This window comes from Balaenoptera physalus (assembly GCF_965194825.1).
Source record: "Balaenoptera physalus genome assembly, chromosome: 9".
Taxonomy (NCBI): domain Eukaryota; kingdom Metazoa; phylum Chordata; class Mammalia; order Artiodactyla; family Balaenopteridae; genus Balaenoptera; species Balaenoptera physalus.
Window position 1 is genome coordinate 95,355,918 of NC_138888.1, and position 22,174 is coordinate 95,378,091.

Consider the following 22,174-nt stretch of genomic DNA (forward strand, 5'->3'; position numbering starts at 1 on the left):
TGCTAAACACCTAGTAAATGGCTACACATAACACAGACACGCAGAACAAGGAAAAACATACACAATGTAGAGGTTTAAAAATTAAACTAAATTAAAACGCTAAACAATGGAAATACTATGCACCAATTTCAAAGTGTCCTCTGAGGAGGCCTGGATTCACAGGCAGCCTAGGAACAGGCTGGAAGTACAGTTGGACCATTGAAACAGGGCAGTGCTGTGTTCATCTGTTTTGTATACTGGCCAACTGGAGGAGGTCTCTTTTGAAGAAAGGGTTCCTCAGTAAAACAGTGTGAAAACCATCTCTGTGCAAACTTCAGAAAGCTACGTATGTCAGCAGACGTATAGCTGCCAGCCTTTGTCCGCAGTCCTGTAGTAGGGATAGTGTTTCGTGATGTGCGTATAAATTCCATTTAGGGTGAGTTGTTTATCAGGAGCCATCGTAATTGCTTGTACGATTAATTGTGCATAGGAATAAGGTGGCTTTGAATCATCCTTTGGGCTGTCTCCACCTGAAGCTTCCTTCTCATTTTCTGGCTGTGAGTTGTCGGCCATTAAATTGAGGTCGGATGGTATCACACGGCCCATTTTGTACCCTGAAGACCCTGCTCCCCGGGGACTGGATGGACCGGAGTTCGCAGCCCTGATGGTTCCTGTGGGCGAGGGGAGGGGGCTGATGAGGTGGGCCGTGGCGTCTGGAATGCTGATGGTCAGCGGCGAGATGTGAGCCTGCACGGGCTTCACGGGGGATTCGGGCGCTTCCTGTTTCTCCCTCTCCCTCGCTGGACAGGGCAGTGAACGTGATCTTGATGTTTGTGCTCGGGAACCTGAACGTGCACACGCGCGGCAGCTGCAGCGCCCCGCGCCTTTGGAACACGCCGTCCACGCACACGCCCTTCTTGCCGAGGCAGCGCACGTAGAGGTCGCCGCCCGCGTCGGGCCCGGGCTGCGCCGACGGCTCCGGGGCCGCCCCGCCATGGCCGCCGCCGCCGCCGCCGCCGCCCGGGGGCGCGAAGATCTCGAGGTGGCGCCGCGAGACGAAGCTCGAGTGGTCCATGCGCATGTCCACCGAGCCCTGCGAAGAGTTGCGCCCCATGGTCACCGAGCGCTTCTTCATCAGGTACTCGAACTCGCGGCCCTCGAGGCGCGCCACGGCCCAGCCGCCCGGCGGGGACCCGCCGCCCGCGCCCCAGCGCCGCCGCCCGCGGGAGGCCCGTCCGTGCCCGGGAGCGCCGCTCCCGCTGCCGCCATGGGCCTGCCAGGGCCCGGGCCGCCTTCCGCCGCCGCCGCGGAGCTGAGGCTCCCATATTTTTTAGAGCGTTTAAAATCACTCACACCCAGGTGATAAATGCCAGTAGCGTCCCCAAGTCAAAGTACCTGCACACGTTTACGGAAACGCTCTGGGACTGGTGGCGCCTCCAGTTGAGAACTACTGCTGTAAACCATGTGTATCTTTCCATCAGTCCTGGTTCCAGTTCTTGGTGCCCTGTTCGTTTTTAACATTTACATAAGAGATTTGGCAAAATTACAATTCAACTGGTGGTGTAAGTTTTCAAGCCACAGGATTGTATGTTAACTTTTATTTATTCCACTTTCAACCCTGTGGCTACGAGTGACAACAAATTCATTTAGCACAGCATAGAAAAACCTTGATTTTCTGACTCTGCCTGAAAAAAAAAATTAGAACTTTGAATTTGTCATTTTATTTCTGGAGCATCCCAGCGCAATTAGAGGCCATCGGTCCATCTCGTAGCCCTCATGCTCATCACATTGTTTTACAGAAATGGATATTGGGTCCTTCAAAGTCTTGCCATCAAATGGGCACTTAACGCCAGGTGACCACAGGTGAGAGTAAATAAGTTATCTGTTGGGCCAGAGAATGTTTACAGTTTAGAAGTTATAATCTTACCACCTCAGAACCAATCGAACAAGAAAAATAATGCCAGATTTATTCTTTTAAGTATCAGTTGTCTGCAACTAGTGCCAGCTTCTGAATCGGTGTTCTTAGTTGCAACAAACAGAATTCCCTCGAGACTGTCTCTGATAAAAAGTAATGACTGAGGGCACGGGGGTTGGGGGGCGTGGGGAAGGGGAAACTGGGATGAAGTGAGAGAGTAACATTGACATATATTCACCACCAAATGTAAAATGGATGGCTAGTGGGAAGCAACTGCATAGCACAAGGAGATCAACTCGACGCTTTGTGATGACCTAGAGGGATGGGATAGGGAGGGTGGGAGGGAGGCCCAAGAGGGAGGGGATATGGGGATATATGTATGCATATAGCTGATACACTTTGTTGTACAGCAGAAACTAACACAACACTGTAAAGCAATTATACTCCAATAAAGAGGTGGAAAAAAAAATAATGACTGAGAATCAGTCTTAGAGAATATAAAGAGAGGAACAATTCCTCAATTTATACCACAGAGGTTGCTTCAGCAAAGAAACCCCATGGAGGCAGCTTAGCCCAGTACAGATACATTAGCAAGTCCAATGACGCTGGGGACAGGACTCAAAAGCTTCACCATCACCATTCCTAAAAATAGATTCCATTGGGTGCCCACTTCAGTTGATTTCCTTTTGAGCTGGCCTCACGTGGGTGTGTTTGATAAAATAATTTTTGCATTATGACCACATGTTTTTTCAGAATCCTTTTTTCAAGCCTATGCTTGGGGTAGATCACTGCTATTCAACATCTTCATGATCTTTGCTAGCTAGTTAGTGATAGTGCTTATTTTCATGTTTTAACTGCTTTATTATCTTTTTAAAAATATGTAATACTTTGATTACTGTGTAAGTTGAGAAATTTTCATATATCAATGTCTCATTTGTATAGTTTCCATGTGGATTTTTGTGCCTTTTTTCCCCACCAAAATTTCAATTGTAGTGTTTCCTGAATTTTTAATTAAAATTTGCATATTTATTGAGTCTATAAACCATTCTTGTCATATTTGCTATAATTATATTGCCAGCTCTTCGTGTTTCCTAATTTATTTTCCATTTTTATTTTTCTTTATGATATTTTCCATTGTTTTTATCCTGAGCACAGGATGTTATTCTATTAAATGATCACTTCTTTTTCAAGGTCCCCATTATTGTCATGGATGATTCCTTTCATGTGCTCTTGAATTTTATTTCTTAATAATGTAGAATTCTTGTGTTACGGTCTAAAATGAACTTGGTCTCTGGGGTGGCTTGGTATGCTGTTTTTACCCTGCTTGGATATCAGAAAATCTGCTGGTAACTTGACTTGGGTGACTTCTATCTTCTTTTTAATGCTCTGGAGCAGTTATTTATTTATTTATTTATTTATTATTTTTTTTTAATGGAAGCTTCTTTATTTATTTATTTTTGGCTGTGTTGGGTCTTCGTTTCTGTGCGAGGGCTCTCTCCAGTTGCGGCGAGCGGGGGCCACTCTTCATCGCGGTGCGTGGGCCTCTCACTGTCGCGGCCTCTCTTGTTGCGGAGCACAAGCTCCAGACGCGCAGGCTCAGTAGTTGTGGCTCACGGGCCTAGTTGCTCCGCGGCATGTCGGATCCTCCCAGACCAGGGCTCGAACCCGTGTCCCCTGCATTAGCAGGCAGATTCCTAACCACTGCGCCACCAGGGAAGCCTGATCAGTTATTTGTTTAATAAACATTTTCTATAACATTCTAAGTGCATTTGGTTCAGATATTCTTTGTGAAGATAATTTTTTGTGCATTTTCATGTTTTAACCATTACTATTGGAGTCAAATTTGGTACCATAATTTTAATAGAAAATCAAACAAATAGAAATTTAAATATTTTTTTAGTGGAGAGCAGTAATTCTCAAACTTTAATGTGAATAAGTATCACTTGATAGATATGCAGATTCCTGGCTACTTCTCCAAACATTCTGATCCATTCATTAGCTCTAATTCTGAGCGACCTAAACTTTTGCATCTTTAATATTACAGGTAATTCTTAAATTAGAAGAGTTGAAAACTATGTCTTGAGAAATATGGGGATAAATTTCACATATTCTCTTATAATTGCTATCTCCTTGTATAGGTTATTGTATCTTTTATCTCATTCCTAATTTTGTTTTCTTGTGTTTATCTTTTCTCTTATTTAGAGTTACCAGGAATTATTGCTAACTTTTCATAAGTACAATTTATTGTATTCATTTTTATTTGTACTACATTCTATAATTTACTGATTTCCTTTGTGGTTCTTATTATGTTATCCTTTATATAAATTTGTTTTGTTTTTCTCAGTTATTGAGTTGGGTATTCAGTATACTTGTTTTATTTCTGCTTAAAAATGAAAATATTGAAGGTCATGTTTTTGAGTATGCTGTTTTCATCTCCCATGAGATCTAACGTGGTATTCTAATTTTAGTTATTTTGTAAAATTCTGGGATCATAGTTTTGAATTTTATTTAATACAGTGGCATTTAATAGTTTTTCCCTAAGCTTCAATTGCTTATTAGCCCTTTGTTAATGGTCCTGATTTATTGCATTATGGAAAAATATTCTAGTTCATATGATTTATTTTTTCAGAAAATTACTGATGTTGCCCCATGGCTTAATATGCCATTCATTCTTTCTAGTGGCTACTTGAAAAGTTTTAGTTTTTCTAAATAAATTTCCAAGTTTACTATATTATTTACATTCTTTATATCTTTGTTTGTCATATGCATATTATGCAAAGTTTTTTAAGGTATAGTTAAATCTCTCACAAAACTGTTTCAATTAACATCTTATTTGCTTCCTATGAGTTTTTACTGTATATAATTTGAATAATTTTTATTTGGTTGTAAACTTCCTTAAATATTATACTATAAATTCTACCTTTTCATGGCATACAAGCATTCTTAAAATCCATTAAATTATTGAACTTGGTTTCTCTTGAATTCTACTTTGTCTAAAATAGTTTTCCTACTTCTACTTTCTTTATATTGATATGTGTTTGATAAATCTCTGCCCACCATTTTATTTCTAACATTTATTGGTTATTTTATTGTAGTTGTGTCTCTTATAAGCAAGAGGTTAGAAATGAAATTGCTTGTTAAAACTACCTCTTACTTTGGTTTTATAACTTAAAATATATCTTACCTATATTATTTCAGTAATTAAATTATTTTTACTTCATTATGTAGAACAAAAATTTAGTGGACTAATTTCCTATTCTCCTCTCTCAGTTTTTTTTGTTTTGTTTTGTTTTTTGCTTTTTGGTGTGAAAATGTAATCTCATTTTATTTTTTAATTTTTAAAAAAATTTTATTGAAATATAGTTGATTTACTATGTTGTGTTAGTTTCAGGTGTACAGCAAAGTGATTCAGTTATATATATACACATATATGTATGTATATTTCTTTTTTAGATTCTTTTCCATTATAGATTTTTTGTTTTTTCTTGTTTGTTTGTTTTCCATTATAGTTTATTACAAGATATTGAGTATAGTTCCCTGTGCTATACAGTAGGTCCTTTCTCATTTTTCTCATAGTATATAATATGACCTGCTTTTTAAAAAAATCATAAATTACCACTTTTAAATCATCATTTTTACATTGCATATCTTACTGTGGGAAATATTGTTTTATCTTTTTAAGCACTACTCCGTCTTAAAGAGCAGCCTCTTACTCTAGGCGACTGCTTCTTTCTACACTCCAAACACGTCTTTCCAATGGGGATGCCATTTGTAGTGTTTTGTCTGGATAATCAGAGTTGATTTGCATAGCAGTTGGCCCCTGATTAAAGATAGGCTAACCTGAGTCCTTCCTCAGAAAGTTTTGGAGCACAATTGTGTCAAAAGATAAAGTAAATGATCTTTTACATTTCATATATAAAATGTATTCTTGTGGTAAACAAGTGGGTTATCAATCATGGGAAGAGCGAAAACCTATGTTTCCAGACTGTCGAAGAAGATGCCAGTCTCAGGGAAGAAATATGACAAGCAGAGAGAAGCAGAGACAGAGATGAAAAGGTGGTCCTGTTGGTGTTTGGACCCCCAGCTCCTGATGTCCCTGACCTCCAGCTGTTTTTCTGACCTTCCTGAGGTTGTGTTGGCCATCCAGTCAGTTCTCTAGACTGAACAGGAAAAGAGTGCTTCTGATCAGGGTCAGCAGAGGTTGAACAGTCCTCTACATCCTTAAAAAAAAAAAGAAAAAAACCTCACAAATAACCTGTTGGTTAAAACCTTATATGCCCAAGCCCAATAACAGACAGGAAGCAAAGCAAAAAGATATATTCTACTTTCTGTTAAACAAGCACACTTTTCTAACAACATAGGGCACTTTGGTCAAAAGTGGGCTTTTCAGTCTTTTCCATTGGTTTCATAGAGGAAATTTATTCTAGGTTTTTGAGAAATATTATGAGAATATTATTGTTGCTTTTTTCCTTTTTTTTTTTTTTTTTACCCTTTCTATGTAGTTAGCATATATTAAAGGTAATCTGAGAGAGGACATTTTAAATCAAATACTATCACATGCATCACATCTTGTTTGTTTGTTCATTCATATAGTTGCTTCAGCCTGCAATCCCCTTATCCCATTCTCCATGTATATTTAGGCAAAGCATATACAGTTTAATTGCTTCTCCATTTATTGCACTGTGTAAAGAATCACCCAAGTGAAATGTCATTATTTTACTTCTTAAAAAGCTGATGGATTGAAGAAGTTTAGTTAGGATTCATATGAAAACATACTAAGAAAACTGACTAGGTGAACAGAATTTGTTCATCCCTTAATTGCATTGAAAACATTTCTGAAAATAAGGAAGAGCAGCTCTGACCTTAAGGAAATCCTACTAGAAGTGCCAGGGTGGTTTTATTTGAAATGCAACCTTTTCCAAAACTGATTCATTGTAGTTCATCACCATTTGATGTAAATGATGCAGTTTCACTAAGCACAAAGCACTGTGTCATTTACATTCAGAAAAATGTGCCATATTGTAAAAAACTTGAAGCCCTGATTGACATAGATCTGAGGTCTATTATTAACTGCTTGTATAATAGCTATAGCTTAATAACAAAAAATAAAGATTAAAGAAAAGTAACATCTGATTTATTGCAGTGTGGTAAATGGGGGGTACAATCTCTAAGAGGAAGACATCACAGATAAGTTATTTGGGCAGCTTTGATAATTAATTTCCAAATCATGTAGCTCTTGAACACTGCTAAAAAATATAATACCTTAGTAAAACATTACATAAAATTCATATCTGCATGATTTTTACTTATTTTCTGTGATTTTGAAAAGTGAAGACACAACTTATAGGAAAGTTAATTTATAAGGCCACAACGATTATTAGGACCCAATTGGGAAAATTGTTTATTTTACTATTTTGGCTTTCTAAGCCAAGTGTCCTTAACTTGTGTTAAGTCATTTAAGAGGTCCTTGAATTTGACAGGGAAGAAATGCATCTTTATTTTCACTCATATCTAATTGAAATTTAGGTTTCTTCCTTTATTATTTAGGCGGCATATTTCAATAAGATTAGCAGTATCTATGATTTTGTTACCGACAGAAATTATAAGTATTTTTATAACATAAAACTCAAAATACTGTTACACTTAAAACTACTTCAAAGTTATAGTAAACTACTTACTATATTTTGTTATTTAATGCATTTATAAAGCAGCACATATATTACTATACCACAAATTCATTTTCTAATAATATTTTAATGCCTGAATCTCAAAGTAAAAAGTTTTATTTATTTATAATTCTATGTATTTTTATGCATTTAAAGACATTAAAAGAAATGGTCCATGAATAATAACAGAATGTTAAGAATCTTTTTTGAAAACTCATAAAGTGAAAAAGTAAGGAAAAGAAAGAATAGTAGAATATAATTTTTTCCAGGACCATTTCATTATTCTTTCAATATTTCATAAAAAGGGAATGAAATTAACATTTTGAAAGAAAAAATATATTATGGGGGCAACTATATTTCCTGGTTTGCCTGGGATAGTCCTAGATTTCCTAGGGTGATTATTAAAGCATTCCTTTTCACACTCCAAAGTGTCTTGGATTGATGATAAATGATACCAGCATGCTACATATTATGTACTCAAACTCACTAGAGAGAAGGTTTGGCATTGATTTAATTTAGAGGATTAATAAATGGAATGTTTTCCCTTAATTTTTTTTCCAAGATCTTCCATTTCTTACATGCAAAAAAGCAACCGAATAATAAGATTTATTACCTTTGACACTCAAAATACTGGAAAACAAAGGCAGAATCTCAGTAAATGTCTGTTTAATTAAGAGCTGTCTTAGGTAGAAAAGGAATATTCACTGATTTATTCTGTCTTGCCTCCATCTCTAGTTTAAAGTAACACACACAACAATCATAATCTAAAATCTAGAATAATCATAAAAAGGCCATGCAGATAGGGTATGGCCTATTATTCACAGTGGGGTCTTATTCAGACATCTGAGAAGCAAGCAGGCGCTACTGACTTCTTAGCATAGATTTCACTTAAGAAAAAATGAGAAATGAGTCCTAAAATACATATGAAAAAATGAATACTGTATATGAAGGAAAAAAATTAGAGTAAAGGTACAGAATAGGATAGCAAGAGTTCATGATATAAATAACAACTTTATCATGCTAATGGATTATTAGACAATTTCCATGGAAAGCAGAATAAACAATTTATGCAACAATGGTAACATTTCATTGCCAAGAAAAAGAAACATACAATGGCAGAGATTGGCAAGAGTTGACACAAATAAGTGGGACACCCCAGTGTGCTTTTTCCCCTAACCATTAGATTGCCCTGCCCTAATGCTTGCAGGAAGAGAATTTACATGTACAATCTACTGGCTGGCTTGCCTTCAGGAAGTACATATACACCTTTGACAAGTAAATTGTAGACGCCTCTTTCCACACTTTGTTGCCTTGCAATAACTTTTTGTTCTCTCATTTTGGCTTTAATCAAGACTGGATTATTCTTCTTTTGTTTCTTCTTATTTAGATATCTGCCAGCAAAGATGTTTGCTCTGTGGCCTTATTCCCTGCATCTATTTCCATGGAAATACCTAAAACTTCCAAGTGAAAATCTGTATACCATGATTGCTTTAAAATTGAGATGTCTGTTCCAAAGTGAAATTTCCTTTGTGGGGAACTGTAAACAATTCTACAAAAGAAATTAGCATTATGTTATGAAATGGACTTAAAAAGCAGAGTTGTCTTTTTAAAATAAATTGTCTTAGAAAGCAAGAGTGTATTTTAAAAAATCAAAAGCAGCCACGACAGAGTGTAAATAAAATATTCTATAAAATGTAATCTGGGATATTTTGATGAAATATTGAGGAAGACAGTAGACACATGCCTTTGAGTGACACCAGTGGTAAGCAGTTGAATTTTTGTTTTGTTTTGTATTCCGTATTCAAATAATTAAATCCTTGAGAAACAAGGAAAGCCAAAGGAATTAGAGTGCATCACCAACAGAATAAACTTAAAACACACACCCACGCAATGAAATTTGCCTCAAAATATTTGTACAGTTCACTATTGCATCCCCGGAATTGAACATCCATCCCCAAAGCATTAGCACATAAAGTTTTCCTTAAGTTATATTTTCTAGGGCACCCAGATGAAGACGTTATGTTTCTACAGTTGTGATGAGACCATCACTAGTATTTTTGATTTCTGTCTGTATGATTCATTCAATATTTCATTTGCCCTCAGCCAGGATTGCAGGCAATTGAGACTGTTTTCATGATGAGGTAAATCAAACAACTATTTCTGAGGAATAGAATTAACTGATGGTCTTACCTGTCTGATGTTTGGTCTTTCTGAAGTTTCTGGAGTCTTCCAACAAGTTTTACTACCAGATTAGGAGGAACCCTAGGGAAGACTTTGGGTTCTAAATGTATTATGACCTTACCTCCAGCAAATCTGTTTTCCCTTGATAATCAAGATCAATAACCCTCTATTTTGTGACTTTGTCCTTCAACAACAGGAAGAGCTTGAACCGGACAAATGGAAGCAATAGCCTCCAATTCACTGAGACCATTGTAGAGTCCCCTGACGGAAGAACTTATCCTTGTGTTCTAAAACCTCCTGGGTGAACCCTAAGACAGAGAGCTGGACACAAAGACATAAATGGAAACATTAACTTGTGAGGGATTCACTAGGTATGAGAGTGAGAGGTGTGAAACGTACTTCTATTCTTTGTTTCCTGTATTCCAGGTCTGGTTCAGAGAATATACACATTTCACATAGGACAGCACCGAAATTGTATAAGATGTTATCTTCTATCTTATTTCCATTCAGACTATTTCAACCCTCTGTAAGGTCAAGTGATTTGTGGTGATAAGGTACACGGTAAGGCAGTAAATTCTGTGAGTGTTAGGCTATTGCCTTAATTTGTCTGCATGAAATTAGTTCTTTGATAAGAAACGATGTTGTGAATAAGGCATTCAGGAAACCCAGAGATGGGGTTAATGGAAGAAGCATGTCAGAAATGGAAGGAAAACCTAAATTCAGAGTAAATATTTGGTACAGTTGGGGAAAATTATTCTTCCTTTCATGATGTAAAAGGTCTAATGTTTCAATTCACAATCAGATAGCTGGCTAGATCCCTAGGGAATAATAACTTTACTTTTGGTCTTTTTCACTGGTGCTGGAAAATTGGATACTGAGTAGAGGCTGGAACCAGTGGACCCTGGAGTGGGGAAATATTTGTTGCTACATAGTCTCTGACCTTGCTCTCAAGGTCATGGCATCCTTTGGCCAAGCAGTAAGAAGGCTTGGGAAAGAGGTGACTGAAAACCACCAGTGTATTGAGAGTCCCCACTGCACTGGGAGCCTTTTGGTGAACATTCACATGGTGCATAATATTATCACACTCTGAATCCATTCCAGAAGGTCCATTCACATGCTTCTTTCTAAAACATCCTAGAAACCTACTCCGACGTACCAGTTTTTCCAAGTTCTTCTCTGTCCAAACAATTGTCCCCCACTTACTAGTACACATCCTGATCTTTGTCTTTTCCAGCCTTCTTCTCTTTTGCCAAAAGAATTAGATGCCATATAACTCAGCTTGGGAGCAGGGCTGAAATGCCACAACTCTTGTATTCCTATTTCCAGCATACTATGAAAGGTCTTCAGGAAGACTTTTGGTTCTTGTTGACGGCGTGTTCCTCTATCTGCAGTTGTGTCTTGAGGGAGGGGTGGACATATGGCAGGGCTAAACACAGTGGGAGCATGAACTGCTCATGAGAGGAACACACTTGTGCTTTCAGATCCTGTGCACAGTAGTATTTTCTTTTTTTAAAAAAAATTATTTATTTATTTACTTTTGGCTGCATTGGGTCTTCGTTGGGTTGCGCGGGCTTCTCACTGCAGTGGCTTCTCTTGTTGCGGAGCACGGGCTCTAGGCTCGAGGGCTTTAATAGTTGTGGCTCTTGGGCTCTAGAGCACAGGCTCAGTTGTAGCACACGGGCTTAGTTGCTCCCCGGCATGTGGGATCTTCCCGGACCAGGGCTCGAACCCGTGTCCCCCACATTGGCAGGCGGATTCTTAACCACTGCACCACCCGGGAAGCCCCAGTAGTATTTTCTGATTTAGTTTGAGGAACATGCCTGCTTTCTCTGGTTTATAACATCTGATAACACCCAGTTCATGATAGGCAACTCAAATTAGTGGGTTACCTAGTTCTATAATCAGGTATTCAATCTCTACTAGGGTTTAGCAGCAAACCGATAATTATTTCTCTAAGGGAAAATAATTACTTGTTAATGACTTGTTACCTGGATTTATGCCAAAACATAGGATTCTCTATGCCATGGCTCACCACAAACACCACATAACGTCCAAGTATGACACAGGTACTTTGAGTAACACTGAATTCCCTAGTCATAAAGTCCCAGTGAAAAAGCTACAGACATACAGCCCAAATCAGTTAAAATATCTACTCTTTCCTATTTTTCTCTCAATACTGGTAGCATTTTGAGCTACTCAATAAATGAATCAGAGCAACACACCTCAAACAATTTTTCTTGCAAAATACAAAAGGATGTATCATACGTTTTGTCTCATTCTTTGTGGTAAAGAGTATGAGTTACAGCAAATTATCATTCATTTTGAAAGGAATATCCTGTAATTTCCAGGCTTCTAAATTCCCCCAGAACTCTACTGAGGAATCAGGCCCCCGGATTTTAATAAGAATCATTTCTCACCCTCTGGCAATAGGAGCATACAGACCTGGCATCTGGCAGACCTGCTGTTTTCTATTCATCGGGTTCTATCAGCCTTATGCAATCAAGGTTTCAGAGCAGCATACAGATTTGGGAGGAAGATAAAAGGTCTTGAGGGGTACAGAGCCAACAAAGCAAGTTAATGAAGATATAATATTACTCCTATTAAGTTAACGCAAAAAAATCCTGGTTTTTGCTGACTTGTGAGATGGAGAAGAAATACATATGTATAAATATATATAAAATATTTAAATATATAAATTGTAAAATGATAACAGATATGATGAGAAATAACATCAGCAATTGGAATCGCTAGCTAATTGAGTTTATGATAATCCACTCATTCTCTAAGATAGGTAGATCTGCTCAAGACAATGGGCACATTAAGTCATGATGTGATTGGAATCATCACCTGTATATCTCTTGCCTTCACTGGTGGCACTAATCTCCAGGACTCACCCAGGCATGTGATATTGCTAATTATTTTACTCTTTTGAGATAAAGTATGTGGTGGTTAATTTTATGTGTCAACTTGACTGGGCATAGGATACCCAGATAGCTGGTAAGACATTATTTCTAGGTATGACTGTGAGGGTGTTTCTGGAAGAGATTAGCCTCTGATTGAGTAGACTGAGTAAAGAAGATCCACCCTCACCAGTGTGGGTGGACAGCAAACAATCCACTGAGGCCCCAAATAGAACAAGAGTTGAAGGAAGTGTGAATTTCTTCTCTCTTCTTGAGCTGGGACATCAATCTTTTCCTGTTCTCAGACATCAGACCTCCTGGTTCTTGGGACTTAGGACGCCAGAACTTATTCTATACACCCACCCCACCTGGGTTCTCAGGCCTTCAGACTTGTATTGAGTTATACCATCAGCTTTCCTGGTTCTCCAACTTACAGACAGCGGACTGTAGAACTTCTCAGTTTCCATATGTGAGTCAATTCCTTTAATAAATCTCCTTATATCTGTATGTATCTATGTATATATGTATGTATGTATGTATCTATCTATCTATCTATCTAATATCTATCTCCTGTTGTTTCTGTTCCTCTAGAGAATCCTGACAAATAAAGGGGTGAGGATCAGGACTTTCCACTTGGCTCTTTCAACCATGTTAACCACAGGACAGAGAGTTACTGTGACATTCTCTTAGTTGCTGATTACATTTACTCTCCTTTAATTTGGGAACCAGAGTAACAACCACTTGTTTAGTCAAAGAGCCAATGGGGCACATGAACACTTTTAATTTAAGTACTCATTCAGCATCTGATTTCAATAAGCTACCACTTGGACCGAAGGACTAAAGTGTTCTAGATTCCTAGGGATTAGTATTAGTATAGAGACAGTAATAATCCAAATCGTCCATGAAATATATGGATTTTTCCATTTTTGGATGCATGAGTGCTCTTGTAAATGTCTGTCGGACCTTTTGAGGAGAATCAGGATAAAATTTGTAGCTCATGATTCTGTTCTTACAACAAAATCCTTCTCTAATCGTGTCCACTATTTCATGTCTACTGTCCTGTTCTCTATGCTCCACCAAGAGTTCAAATATGCTACCCTGGGGCAAAATTATTGTAAGATCATCAAAGTTTTAATAAACTTGCCTAATACCAATATGATTTTTCATCTCATTACTAAGAAATCGATCATGTTTGAATTCTAAAGGATAAGCAGAAATTCACATCAATGTGATTCTTCCATTTAACGGCTACCAGAACAGAATTAATGAAATGTAATTTCAAAATGGAATGAAGAAAATCCAAAATTTCTTTTAGATAGTCATAATACACAAAAAAGATTTAAAAAATCTATTCAGTGTATTGACAGGTCAATAAAACAAGCAGCTTTTAATGCTGATTTACCAATTATCTCTAATAGTGTTGTACCTTTTGCTTCCATCACTTGTTTAATTTCTGAGCAGGGCTTCCATTGGTGATTCTTAATTGGAAAAAAAACCTCACTTATGAAGACATCAATTAATTAAATATATATACTTTTTTATTTTAGCAGTTTAGACACTGCAAGCATCTGTTTACCACATTGCTCAAATGCTTAAAAGAAAAACCTGCCTTTCAATAGTTTATGCTAGATAAGATTGTTTTTGATGTTTAAAGGTGATAAGATGTGATTCTAAAATTCTCTAGGCATGCGATTTCATTAGAAGGCAACATGTTATAAAGAAAGAGAACAAGTTTTTATATCAGAGAGTCCAACTTTGGCATAGTGGATCTGCCACTGGCTTTTTTTTTTTTTTTTAACACAGACAAGAGATTTAACTTCTCTGAGCTTTAATTTATGAATCTTCAATTAGAAATAGAAATACCTATCTTGCAGGTTCAGCAATAAAGTATAAAAGGCATGTGGCCAGAGTTTGGCGCATAGTTATTAAGGTAGTTATTGATTATATGTTTTAAAATAGACAAATTATGAGATCATGGTTTCATAAAGATGTATTCTGCCTAAACACCTTTAAAAAGACAAGCAGTAGGTATCATTGACATATATCTTTGTCAAGTATTGTGGCAGCAATATCTCCCTTTCCATGTCCTACCTACTTTTCAATCACCCTTTATGAATGACTGTGCAGAGTCACACTGAAGCTTAATTAATACTGAGCTTTGGGGGACCCTCAGCAGTTGTTGAATATGTGGGAAGAGGGGCCCAGGAGGCCAGGGCCAGGGACTTGCACACCATCTTTAATTAGCAGATCAGTGTTTTTAACCATTTAAAATTTTGGTCTTTGGAGTAAGATTTAATCTGAAGGAAGAATTCTGTGCTGCCCATATTTTGAAAACCACTAGCCTAGACCACTTCGTCTTGGCCTTTTGAGGATAACAGATGTTGGTTAAAACCACAGACAAGAGCCATATGGATGTCACTTCCTGTTTCTCCATTAAATATCTTCTCCATCTTTATATAGCGGTTGGACATTTAATAGAGTCCGACCTGAGCACAAAGCCATGGTGAACGTGTCTTGTGCTTTTTGTCCCTGGAAAAGGAAATCTATGTTCTGTTCTAGTGTTTCCCCTTATATTAAAATGAAGTAAATTACTCTAATGTCATCATTCAAAATATAAATATAATGTTTATTTTGAAATGTATATGTTCCGTTTTACAATCCTCAAAGCTTCTTACCTCCATTTCCTTTCTCCATGAGTTTAAATAATAATAGCTGCTGATTATACAACACCCCAAATTTGTTTCAACATTCCCTGATCTCTTCTGAAAAATGCCTACTTTGTCAAGCATTTTATTGCTACTCTTCCACACTGTTCAGGTTTATATTTTTCTTCCATTTAGCATTTTACAAAATGGATTTGGTCATTTTTGGTTTTCTGGAAATGAGCAAGTCTGGGCTAAAATAAAAGGTCTGGGACTTCAGGAAAGGGAACGCAGGGCTCTCGCAGCCTCCACCCCATGAGGAGAGTTTTCTTGAATCCTCTGGGAGGCTGAGCCTCTGGCAGCAGCAGCCTTGACCACCTGCCCTGCCGCCGGCCACGTGGGACACTTCCGCGCCATCTCAGCTTTGGGAAACACCTCTACCTCCTGCGAGATCTCCGGCTCGGGGGAAACTGCACTGGCCAGACAACAGCAACACAACTTTCCCAGGGCCCTGATTTTCAGCACGGATAATTGTTTTTCTTCAGAGAAGATGGTGCCTATGAGTTCAATCCTGACTTCCTGGAGAAAACTCATGAATGGAACCAGAAAAGAGCAAGAAAAGCAATGAGGAAGGGCATACCCCCCACCATCACTGATCTTACTGATATTATTACTGACGATGCCAACCTCCAAGGAAATACCAACGAAAGAATCTTTTCAGGCTGTAAATGGACATGGTAGTTTTCAGACCAGAGATAAAGAAATATTTATAGAGTCCCAAGAGAGACAATACACCGAATGAAAGCTATGAACATGAGGTTACTTTTTCCGGTGTGCTGCATGCTGGAAAAACCAAGCAGAGCCAACAGAAAGCAGGACAGGAGTAAAGCATCTCCTTCCGAGGGTGCAGGGTGTGGAACACCTACGCAGAGTTCCCAAACCGGAGGGCCCCTGGGGGCTTCACTAATGAGAGCTCCTTTAACACAAGGGATGGTTGTCACCATGGGTACTGGGCAGTCACAATTTTCCTAAATCAGTTTTTCCTTCAGTTTTTAGTCTTCACCCTTCATTCAGTTGTAGTCAGAGCTCTCATTCCAGTGTAAATTGTCAAACCTGAAAGTTTTTGAGCAGAAGTCATTACATTCCTCTTCAACAAGCATTTGTTTAAGTGATCCTGTGTGCATGGCCCGATGATGCTGGGAATTCTACCCATTTGATTAAACAAAGTCCCTTTCTCTAGGGAAAGAATTAATTTGAAACTGAAACCTGAGAACATACCCAAGAACCTAATCAGCCACATGGGTTCATTAATGAACTGAAGTGTTTATATAAAGCTTCAGTACCACTGTCTTTGAAGCAATCTATTTTTTCAGGAAATTCATCTCCATCAGGAAGTTGGAAAGGTGGGGGACAAGTAGGAGGCAGGAAGAACTTTAGTGCCATTGATACTTTGATCATCCATGTACCCAAAAAATGTGAGATGTGTGGCTGTAATGATGATAGTGATTTTCCTTTAAAATGAATATGCCAGAAAGTACACAACCTAAGGGAACGTTGTCCTTCAAAATAGACACTTTGGGAAACTGTTCCTCTATTTTAGCAATGTATCATTGTTAGAAATGTCTGATAAAATCCTTCTTAATAGCTATACAAGCTACTGAGGAAAATCAGTGTCATTATGTAAAGTCACATTGTGTGTTTTAACTACCACTTTATGGAACAGGGTTAAACCTGAATAACTTTTGGCTGTTGAGCTAATAGTGTAAACAAAACAAGCCTGGCTTTATAAAAACACCAATTTTTGAGAGGAATAATTAAGCAGTTTTTAAAATTATGCCTATCAACGTGTATAATCAGTTGCACTAGAGTCTCTAAATTAAATGAGAGGAAAAAAAGCGAGAAAAAATATTTGAAATAATAATGCCTTCCAAATTCCTAAATTTGGTAAAAGACGTACCTGTAAATTCAAGAAGCTCAGCTAACCTTAAGCTGAATACGTATAAGCAACCACACCCACGGAAATCATAGTCAGACTACTGAAAGCAAAAGATGAAGAAAAATATTGGAAGTGACAATTAAAAAGTGGGCAAAAGATCTGAACAGACGTCTCACGGAAGAAGATATACAAGTGGAAAACAAACATATGATAAAATGCTCACTATCATATGTTATTAGGGAATTATAAACTAAAATGACAATGAGATACTACTACACCCCTATTAGAAAGGCTAAACCCAAAGCACGAATAACACTAAATGCTGGCGAGGATGCAGAGCAACAGGAACTTTAGCTCATTGTTGGTGGGAATGCAAAATGGTACAGCCACTTTGAAAGATAGTTTGGTGGTTTCTTACTAAACCAAACATACTTTTACCGTAGGATCCTGCAGTCACACTCCTTGATATTTACCTAGATGAGTTGAAAACTTCTTTCTACAGAAAAATCTGTATACAAATGGATATAGCAGCTCTATTCATAATTGCCAAAACATAAAGGCAAAAGAGATGTCCTTTAGTAAGTAAATGAATAAATAAACCCAGACAATGGACTATTATTCAGCGATAAAAAGAAATGAGCTATCAAGTCAGGAAAAGACACAGAGGAATCTCAAGTATACATTGCTAACAAAAGAAGCTAGTCTGAGAAAGGTATACACTGTATATGATTCTAACAATATGACATTCTGGTAAAGGCAAAACTGTGGAGACAGCAGAAAGATCACTGGTTGCTAGGGATTCAGGGAGAGGGAGGGACTTATGAACAGGTGTCACACAGGAGGTTCTTAGGACAGTAAAACTATTCTGTATGATACTATAATAGCAAGTGCTTATTATATATTTATCAAAAGCCATGGCATATACAGCACAGAGACAACTCTAATGTAATGAGAATTTGATCAGAACTGCACTAAATTTAGAGAATAATTTGGGGATAATTGACCTAGTCATGATTACAAGGATGTTTCAAAGTGTTATTTTGTAAGTACCAAACAGGAGTATTGTTGAAAGACATGTGTCATGTTTATGAAATTCTTCAGATAGTTTTATTAGTAATGGTAATACAAGTAATACTTCACTAAATTAATGTTAGCACTCATTTTTACTAGGTATTCTTGAAAGCATATATCATGTCCCATTCTCTGTCTTCACTTTTATTAAAACGTATGATTATATAATTCTAGAAAGATTTTTTTCTGTTTTGATTATCTGGCTTTAAGTTCAATCCATGTTAGTTTATTGAGATGATTAGAAGTTTCTTTGTAAAATTAGATAAAGGGAAATATATTTCATTAGTGAGGTCAGGACAATATTTTGGATTTGAGTTTTCATCCCTAAATGAACAATTAACCAAATAGTTACAACTTTGCATTTTATTTATCCCCAAATTGTTTTTGCCCGAGGACCTTTGGTTTTGGAGCTTTGCTTCAATTTTCTCACATCTGTATACCAGTAATTTTCAAATGAAAAAGCATAGAGTATAACAACACATTTTTATATGAATATGCCCATAATATTCTTGCACATTTCAGAAACTTAATTAAAATAATAAAAAGAAACCTTAACTATGCAGCAATGAGTTGAAATATAGTTACGTGTAATAGAAAGTTTTATGCTAGAGAACTGAAAAGGAAGTTAATCTGTATCATTCATATTCTAACTATTATTGCACAGTGTCAGTTAATTACTGTAGAGGTGGGTAGGTGTTTTGCTCAATCTCCTAGTGTACTTTGGCTTTGCCCTCTCCTTGTTCATTTTTTTTGGTCTATTTGGAAAAGCAGTGCAGATTTTAGAATCTTCATTGAAATTTGACTCTTTGTTTTGATCCTCTTTTTACAGAGAAGATGTAAGAGCCCTGAGGAACTGTTAAGTAACAATAAGGTGCAATTAAGTGGATTCTGATTAACTGGGTAACACCGTTTGTTCAGAGCAGAAAGAAAAGGTGGATAAAATATGAAAAATTAAAATGCTGACATTTGTTCTTTCAAAATAGAAATGACTTACTTTTATATAGTTTTCTTCAACATGATGAAATAGTTACTGGATCTAGAAGAACTGATGCAATCTCATGGACCTCAGTTAGAAATGGGTACCTCTTTTACATTAATTGGTTGCTGTTGAATGTAGAGGAAAACAAGACCTTGAACTAAGCATTTCTAAAGAGGTCCTTTTGAGTTCTGGTTTTGTATTTTAGTGTTGGCATATATATTGATATTATCCAATGGATGGTCATGTAAAGGATGGATATGTCTAATCCTTAGCAAAGAATCATACTGATATATTGTCTCTATTTCCAGCAAAGAAGGATTTACATTCTTTCTCCTTAATCTATTCCATTGCTTTGCATACTTCAGAAACTGTCTGTATAACAAGCCAGGCCCATAACAAGCACTTGTTCCCTCAAACAAGTTCTCATCAAACCTTAGTCTAAACACACATTCCTTTATGAAGATGATTATGGCCAAAATATGCCAAATCTTCAGAAAGTATCACTCATAATGTCTTCATGTAGCTCATAAATGGCTAAAAGAGAGTAAACAAAGAGTAGAGTTGGTTCTCAGGTGACGGTGATGTTGCTTTTTTTTTTTTTTTATTAAGTGATTTTTTTTTTATTTATTTATTTTTGGCTGTGTTGGGTCTTCGTCTCTGTGCGAGGGCTCTCTCTAGTTGCGGCGAGCGGGGGCCACTTTTCATCGCGGTGCGCGGGCCTCTCGCTATCGCGGCCTCTCTTGTTGCGGAGCACAGGCTCCAGATGCGCAGGCTCAGTAGTTGTGGCTCACGGGCCCAGTTGCTCCGCGGCATGTGGGATCTTCCCAGACCAGGGCTCGAACCCGTGTCCCCTGCATTGGCAGGCAGAATCTCAACCCCTGCGCCACCAGGGAAGCCCGGTGATGTCGCTTTTACTTATATGTTCTCATTTATTCTCTGCCAGAATGTTCGTGTGCTGCTGTGTAGTCCCAGGCATATGCCATCTGTTCCTATTGTCAGGGCCCGTAAGCTTTGGAGATGAGAGGGTGCTCCATTCCTGATTTCTGAAGACATTAGTTAGCTACACACAGAGAAGCATTCTGTTTTTTGGCTACTTCCTATACTCTCAAATCATATAAATTCTCCTGCAAATATGGGCAATGTGTTACATGGGAGATTAGATAAAAGAGTATGAAGCCAGTGGCAATCTAGTATAATCACATTACTTTAACAGTTAAGGGCATGGTCTTTAATCAAACACACTGGACTAAAATTTTGGCTCAGCTATTTACTAGCTCCATGACCTTGGGCAAGTTAATAACGCACTTTAAGCGGTAGTATCCTCATTTGTGAATACTAGAGATAACAAAAGTACTTCTCTATAATGTTTGTTTATGAAGTAATGCATGCAAAACTCTTATCAAAGTGCCTAGCTTATTGTAGGCAGTCAGTCTTCATTAGCTCTTATTATTACGTGCTTTACTAAGTACAATAGCAATTTTAGTCTTTTATTACTGACCTCAACTATACTGCAAAATATAATTGAAACACATAAAGTATATTGTGCTTTATTGTGGATTGAAGTAAAGATAAGTGATAGTATATTGTCGAGTTCATATGATGTTATCCACGGCTGATTTGGGTGTAATATCTAGTAATAATTATAATTATTAATAATATAATTAATATATTTATAATTATATATAATTAATAATATAATTAATATATTAATATAATATAATTAATATATAACACAATATAATTAATGCTATCCAGTAATAATAATATCTAGTGTAATTCTCTGACATGATCCAGATTTCTTTCCCTCAGCCTAAGATACTTCAATAGACATAGACATTTTTTAAAAGACATGTAAGTTTATGTGGTGTGTACACTTTGTTTCGCGTGTTTTAGTTGAAGTAAAATATCCATCATTTGATTTCAGAATAAGCATAGTTTCAAAGTATTGGCAACAACTGGCAGTATTGGAGAAAATATCAGAGAACACATGGAGGACTATGTCGTGACAATTCTGAAAATCATTTGGAGAGGATACAATTTTAAAGAATGATTTTTGGCTAAAGAACATCCCTTGTCATTTATTCAAATAAATGCTAAAAGTCAACCTGCACATACATAAACAAAATAAATTAACCATTTTGAGAAATTTTAACTGAAGTCAATTAGCCGACAGAAATCCACCAGAGGCGGACTCCATTACCCCTTACTCAGTAAAAAGAGATTGTCTCTTTTCTAGATAATTATTTTATTTTTGTAAATCACATTCCCTTTTTAGATATGTTTTTAGATATTTTATTATCTTTTAACTTTCTCTCCTAGACTTTCTAAGAATTTTCCTGCAAGGAGTTCCAAGTGTGTTCTGTACCAAGATGTACTTTATAAAGTTAGCAATGCCTTACAAAATGTTTACTGTGTTCACATGATCATTTTCCCAAATGTACTGTTTTCCATTATTCTTGGTCAATGTCTCATAGTTACTGCAATCCAGATATACGTAACTAAGTGGTACAGATTTTGTAATATAAAATTTTTTGCAGAAAATGTATTTAGCTTATAATCTTTGCATTTGGCTCAGTTATATTTTCTGGTACTACCCACTCTTCCTCTACATCCTTCTAGTATTATTTGCCATTCATATCAGTAGATTGTGATATAAAATAATAGGTTATGTAAGATCTTCTTTAGTATATAATGTGTTTCAAATACAACCGAGGCCTAAAGCGCAGCATGAATAATACAGACTTTTCCATTAAGGATCAAGGATTTCACAGTGCAGTGATGGAGACAGAGATGAACAATCGATCCGAATTAGCATCGTGAGGCATATGCTAAGATGGTGGCAGAAGGCACCATGAGGCTAGGGAGGGCTGCATTTAACTGTGGTTAGTATTCCAGTCTCCAAGCA

At 37.2% G+C, this 22,174-nt stretch overlaps 1 pseudogene across 1 annotated transcript; it reads left to right on the top strand.

Moving 5' to 3' along the window:
- Positions 1-973: 973 nt before the first annotated feature.
- Positions 974-17,137, top strand: LOC309667350 (NEDD4-binding protein 2-like 1 pseudogene; annotated as a pseudogene). Its single transcript has 2 exons — positions 974-1,338; positions 15,564-17,137. The product of its transcript is annotated as an NEDD4-binding protein 2-like 1 pseudogene (transcript).
- The last annotated feature ends 5,037 nt before the right edge of the window (positions 17,138-22,174 follow it).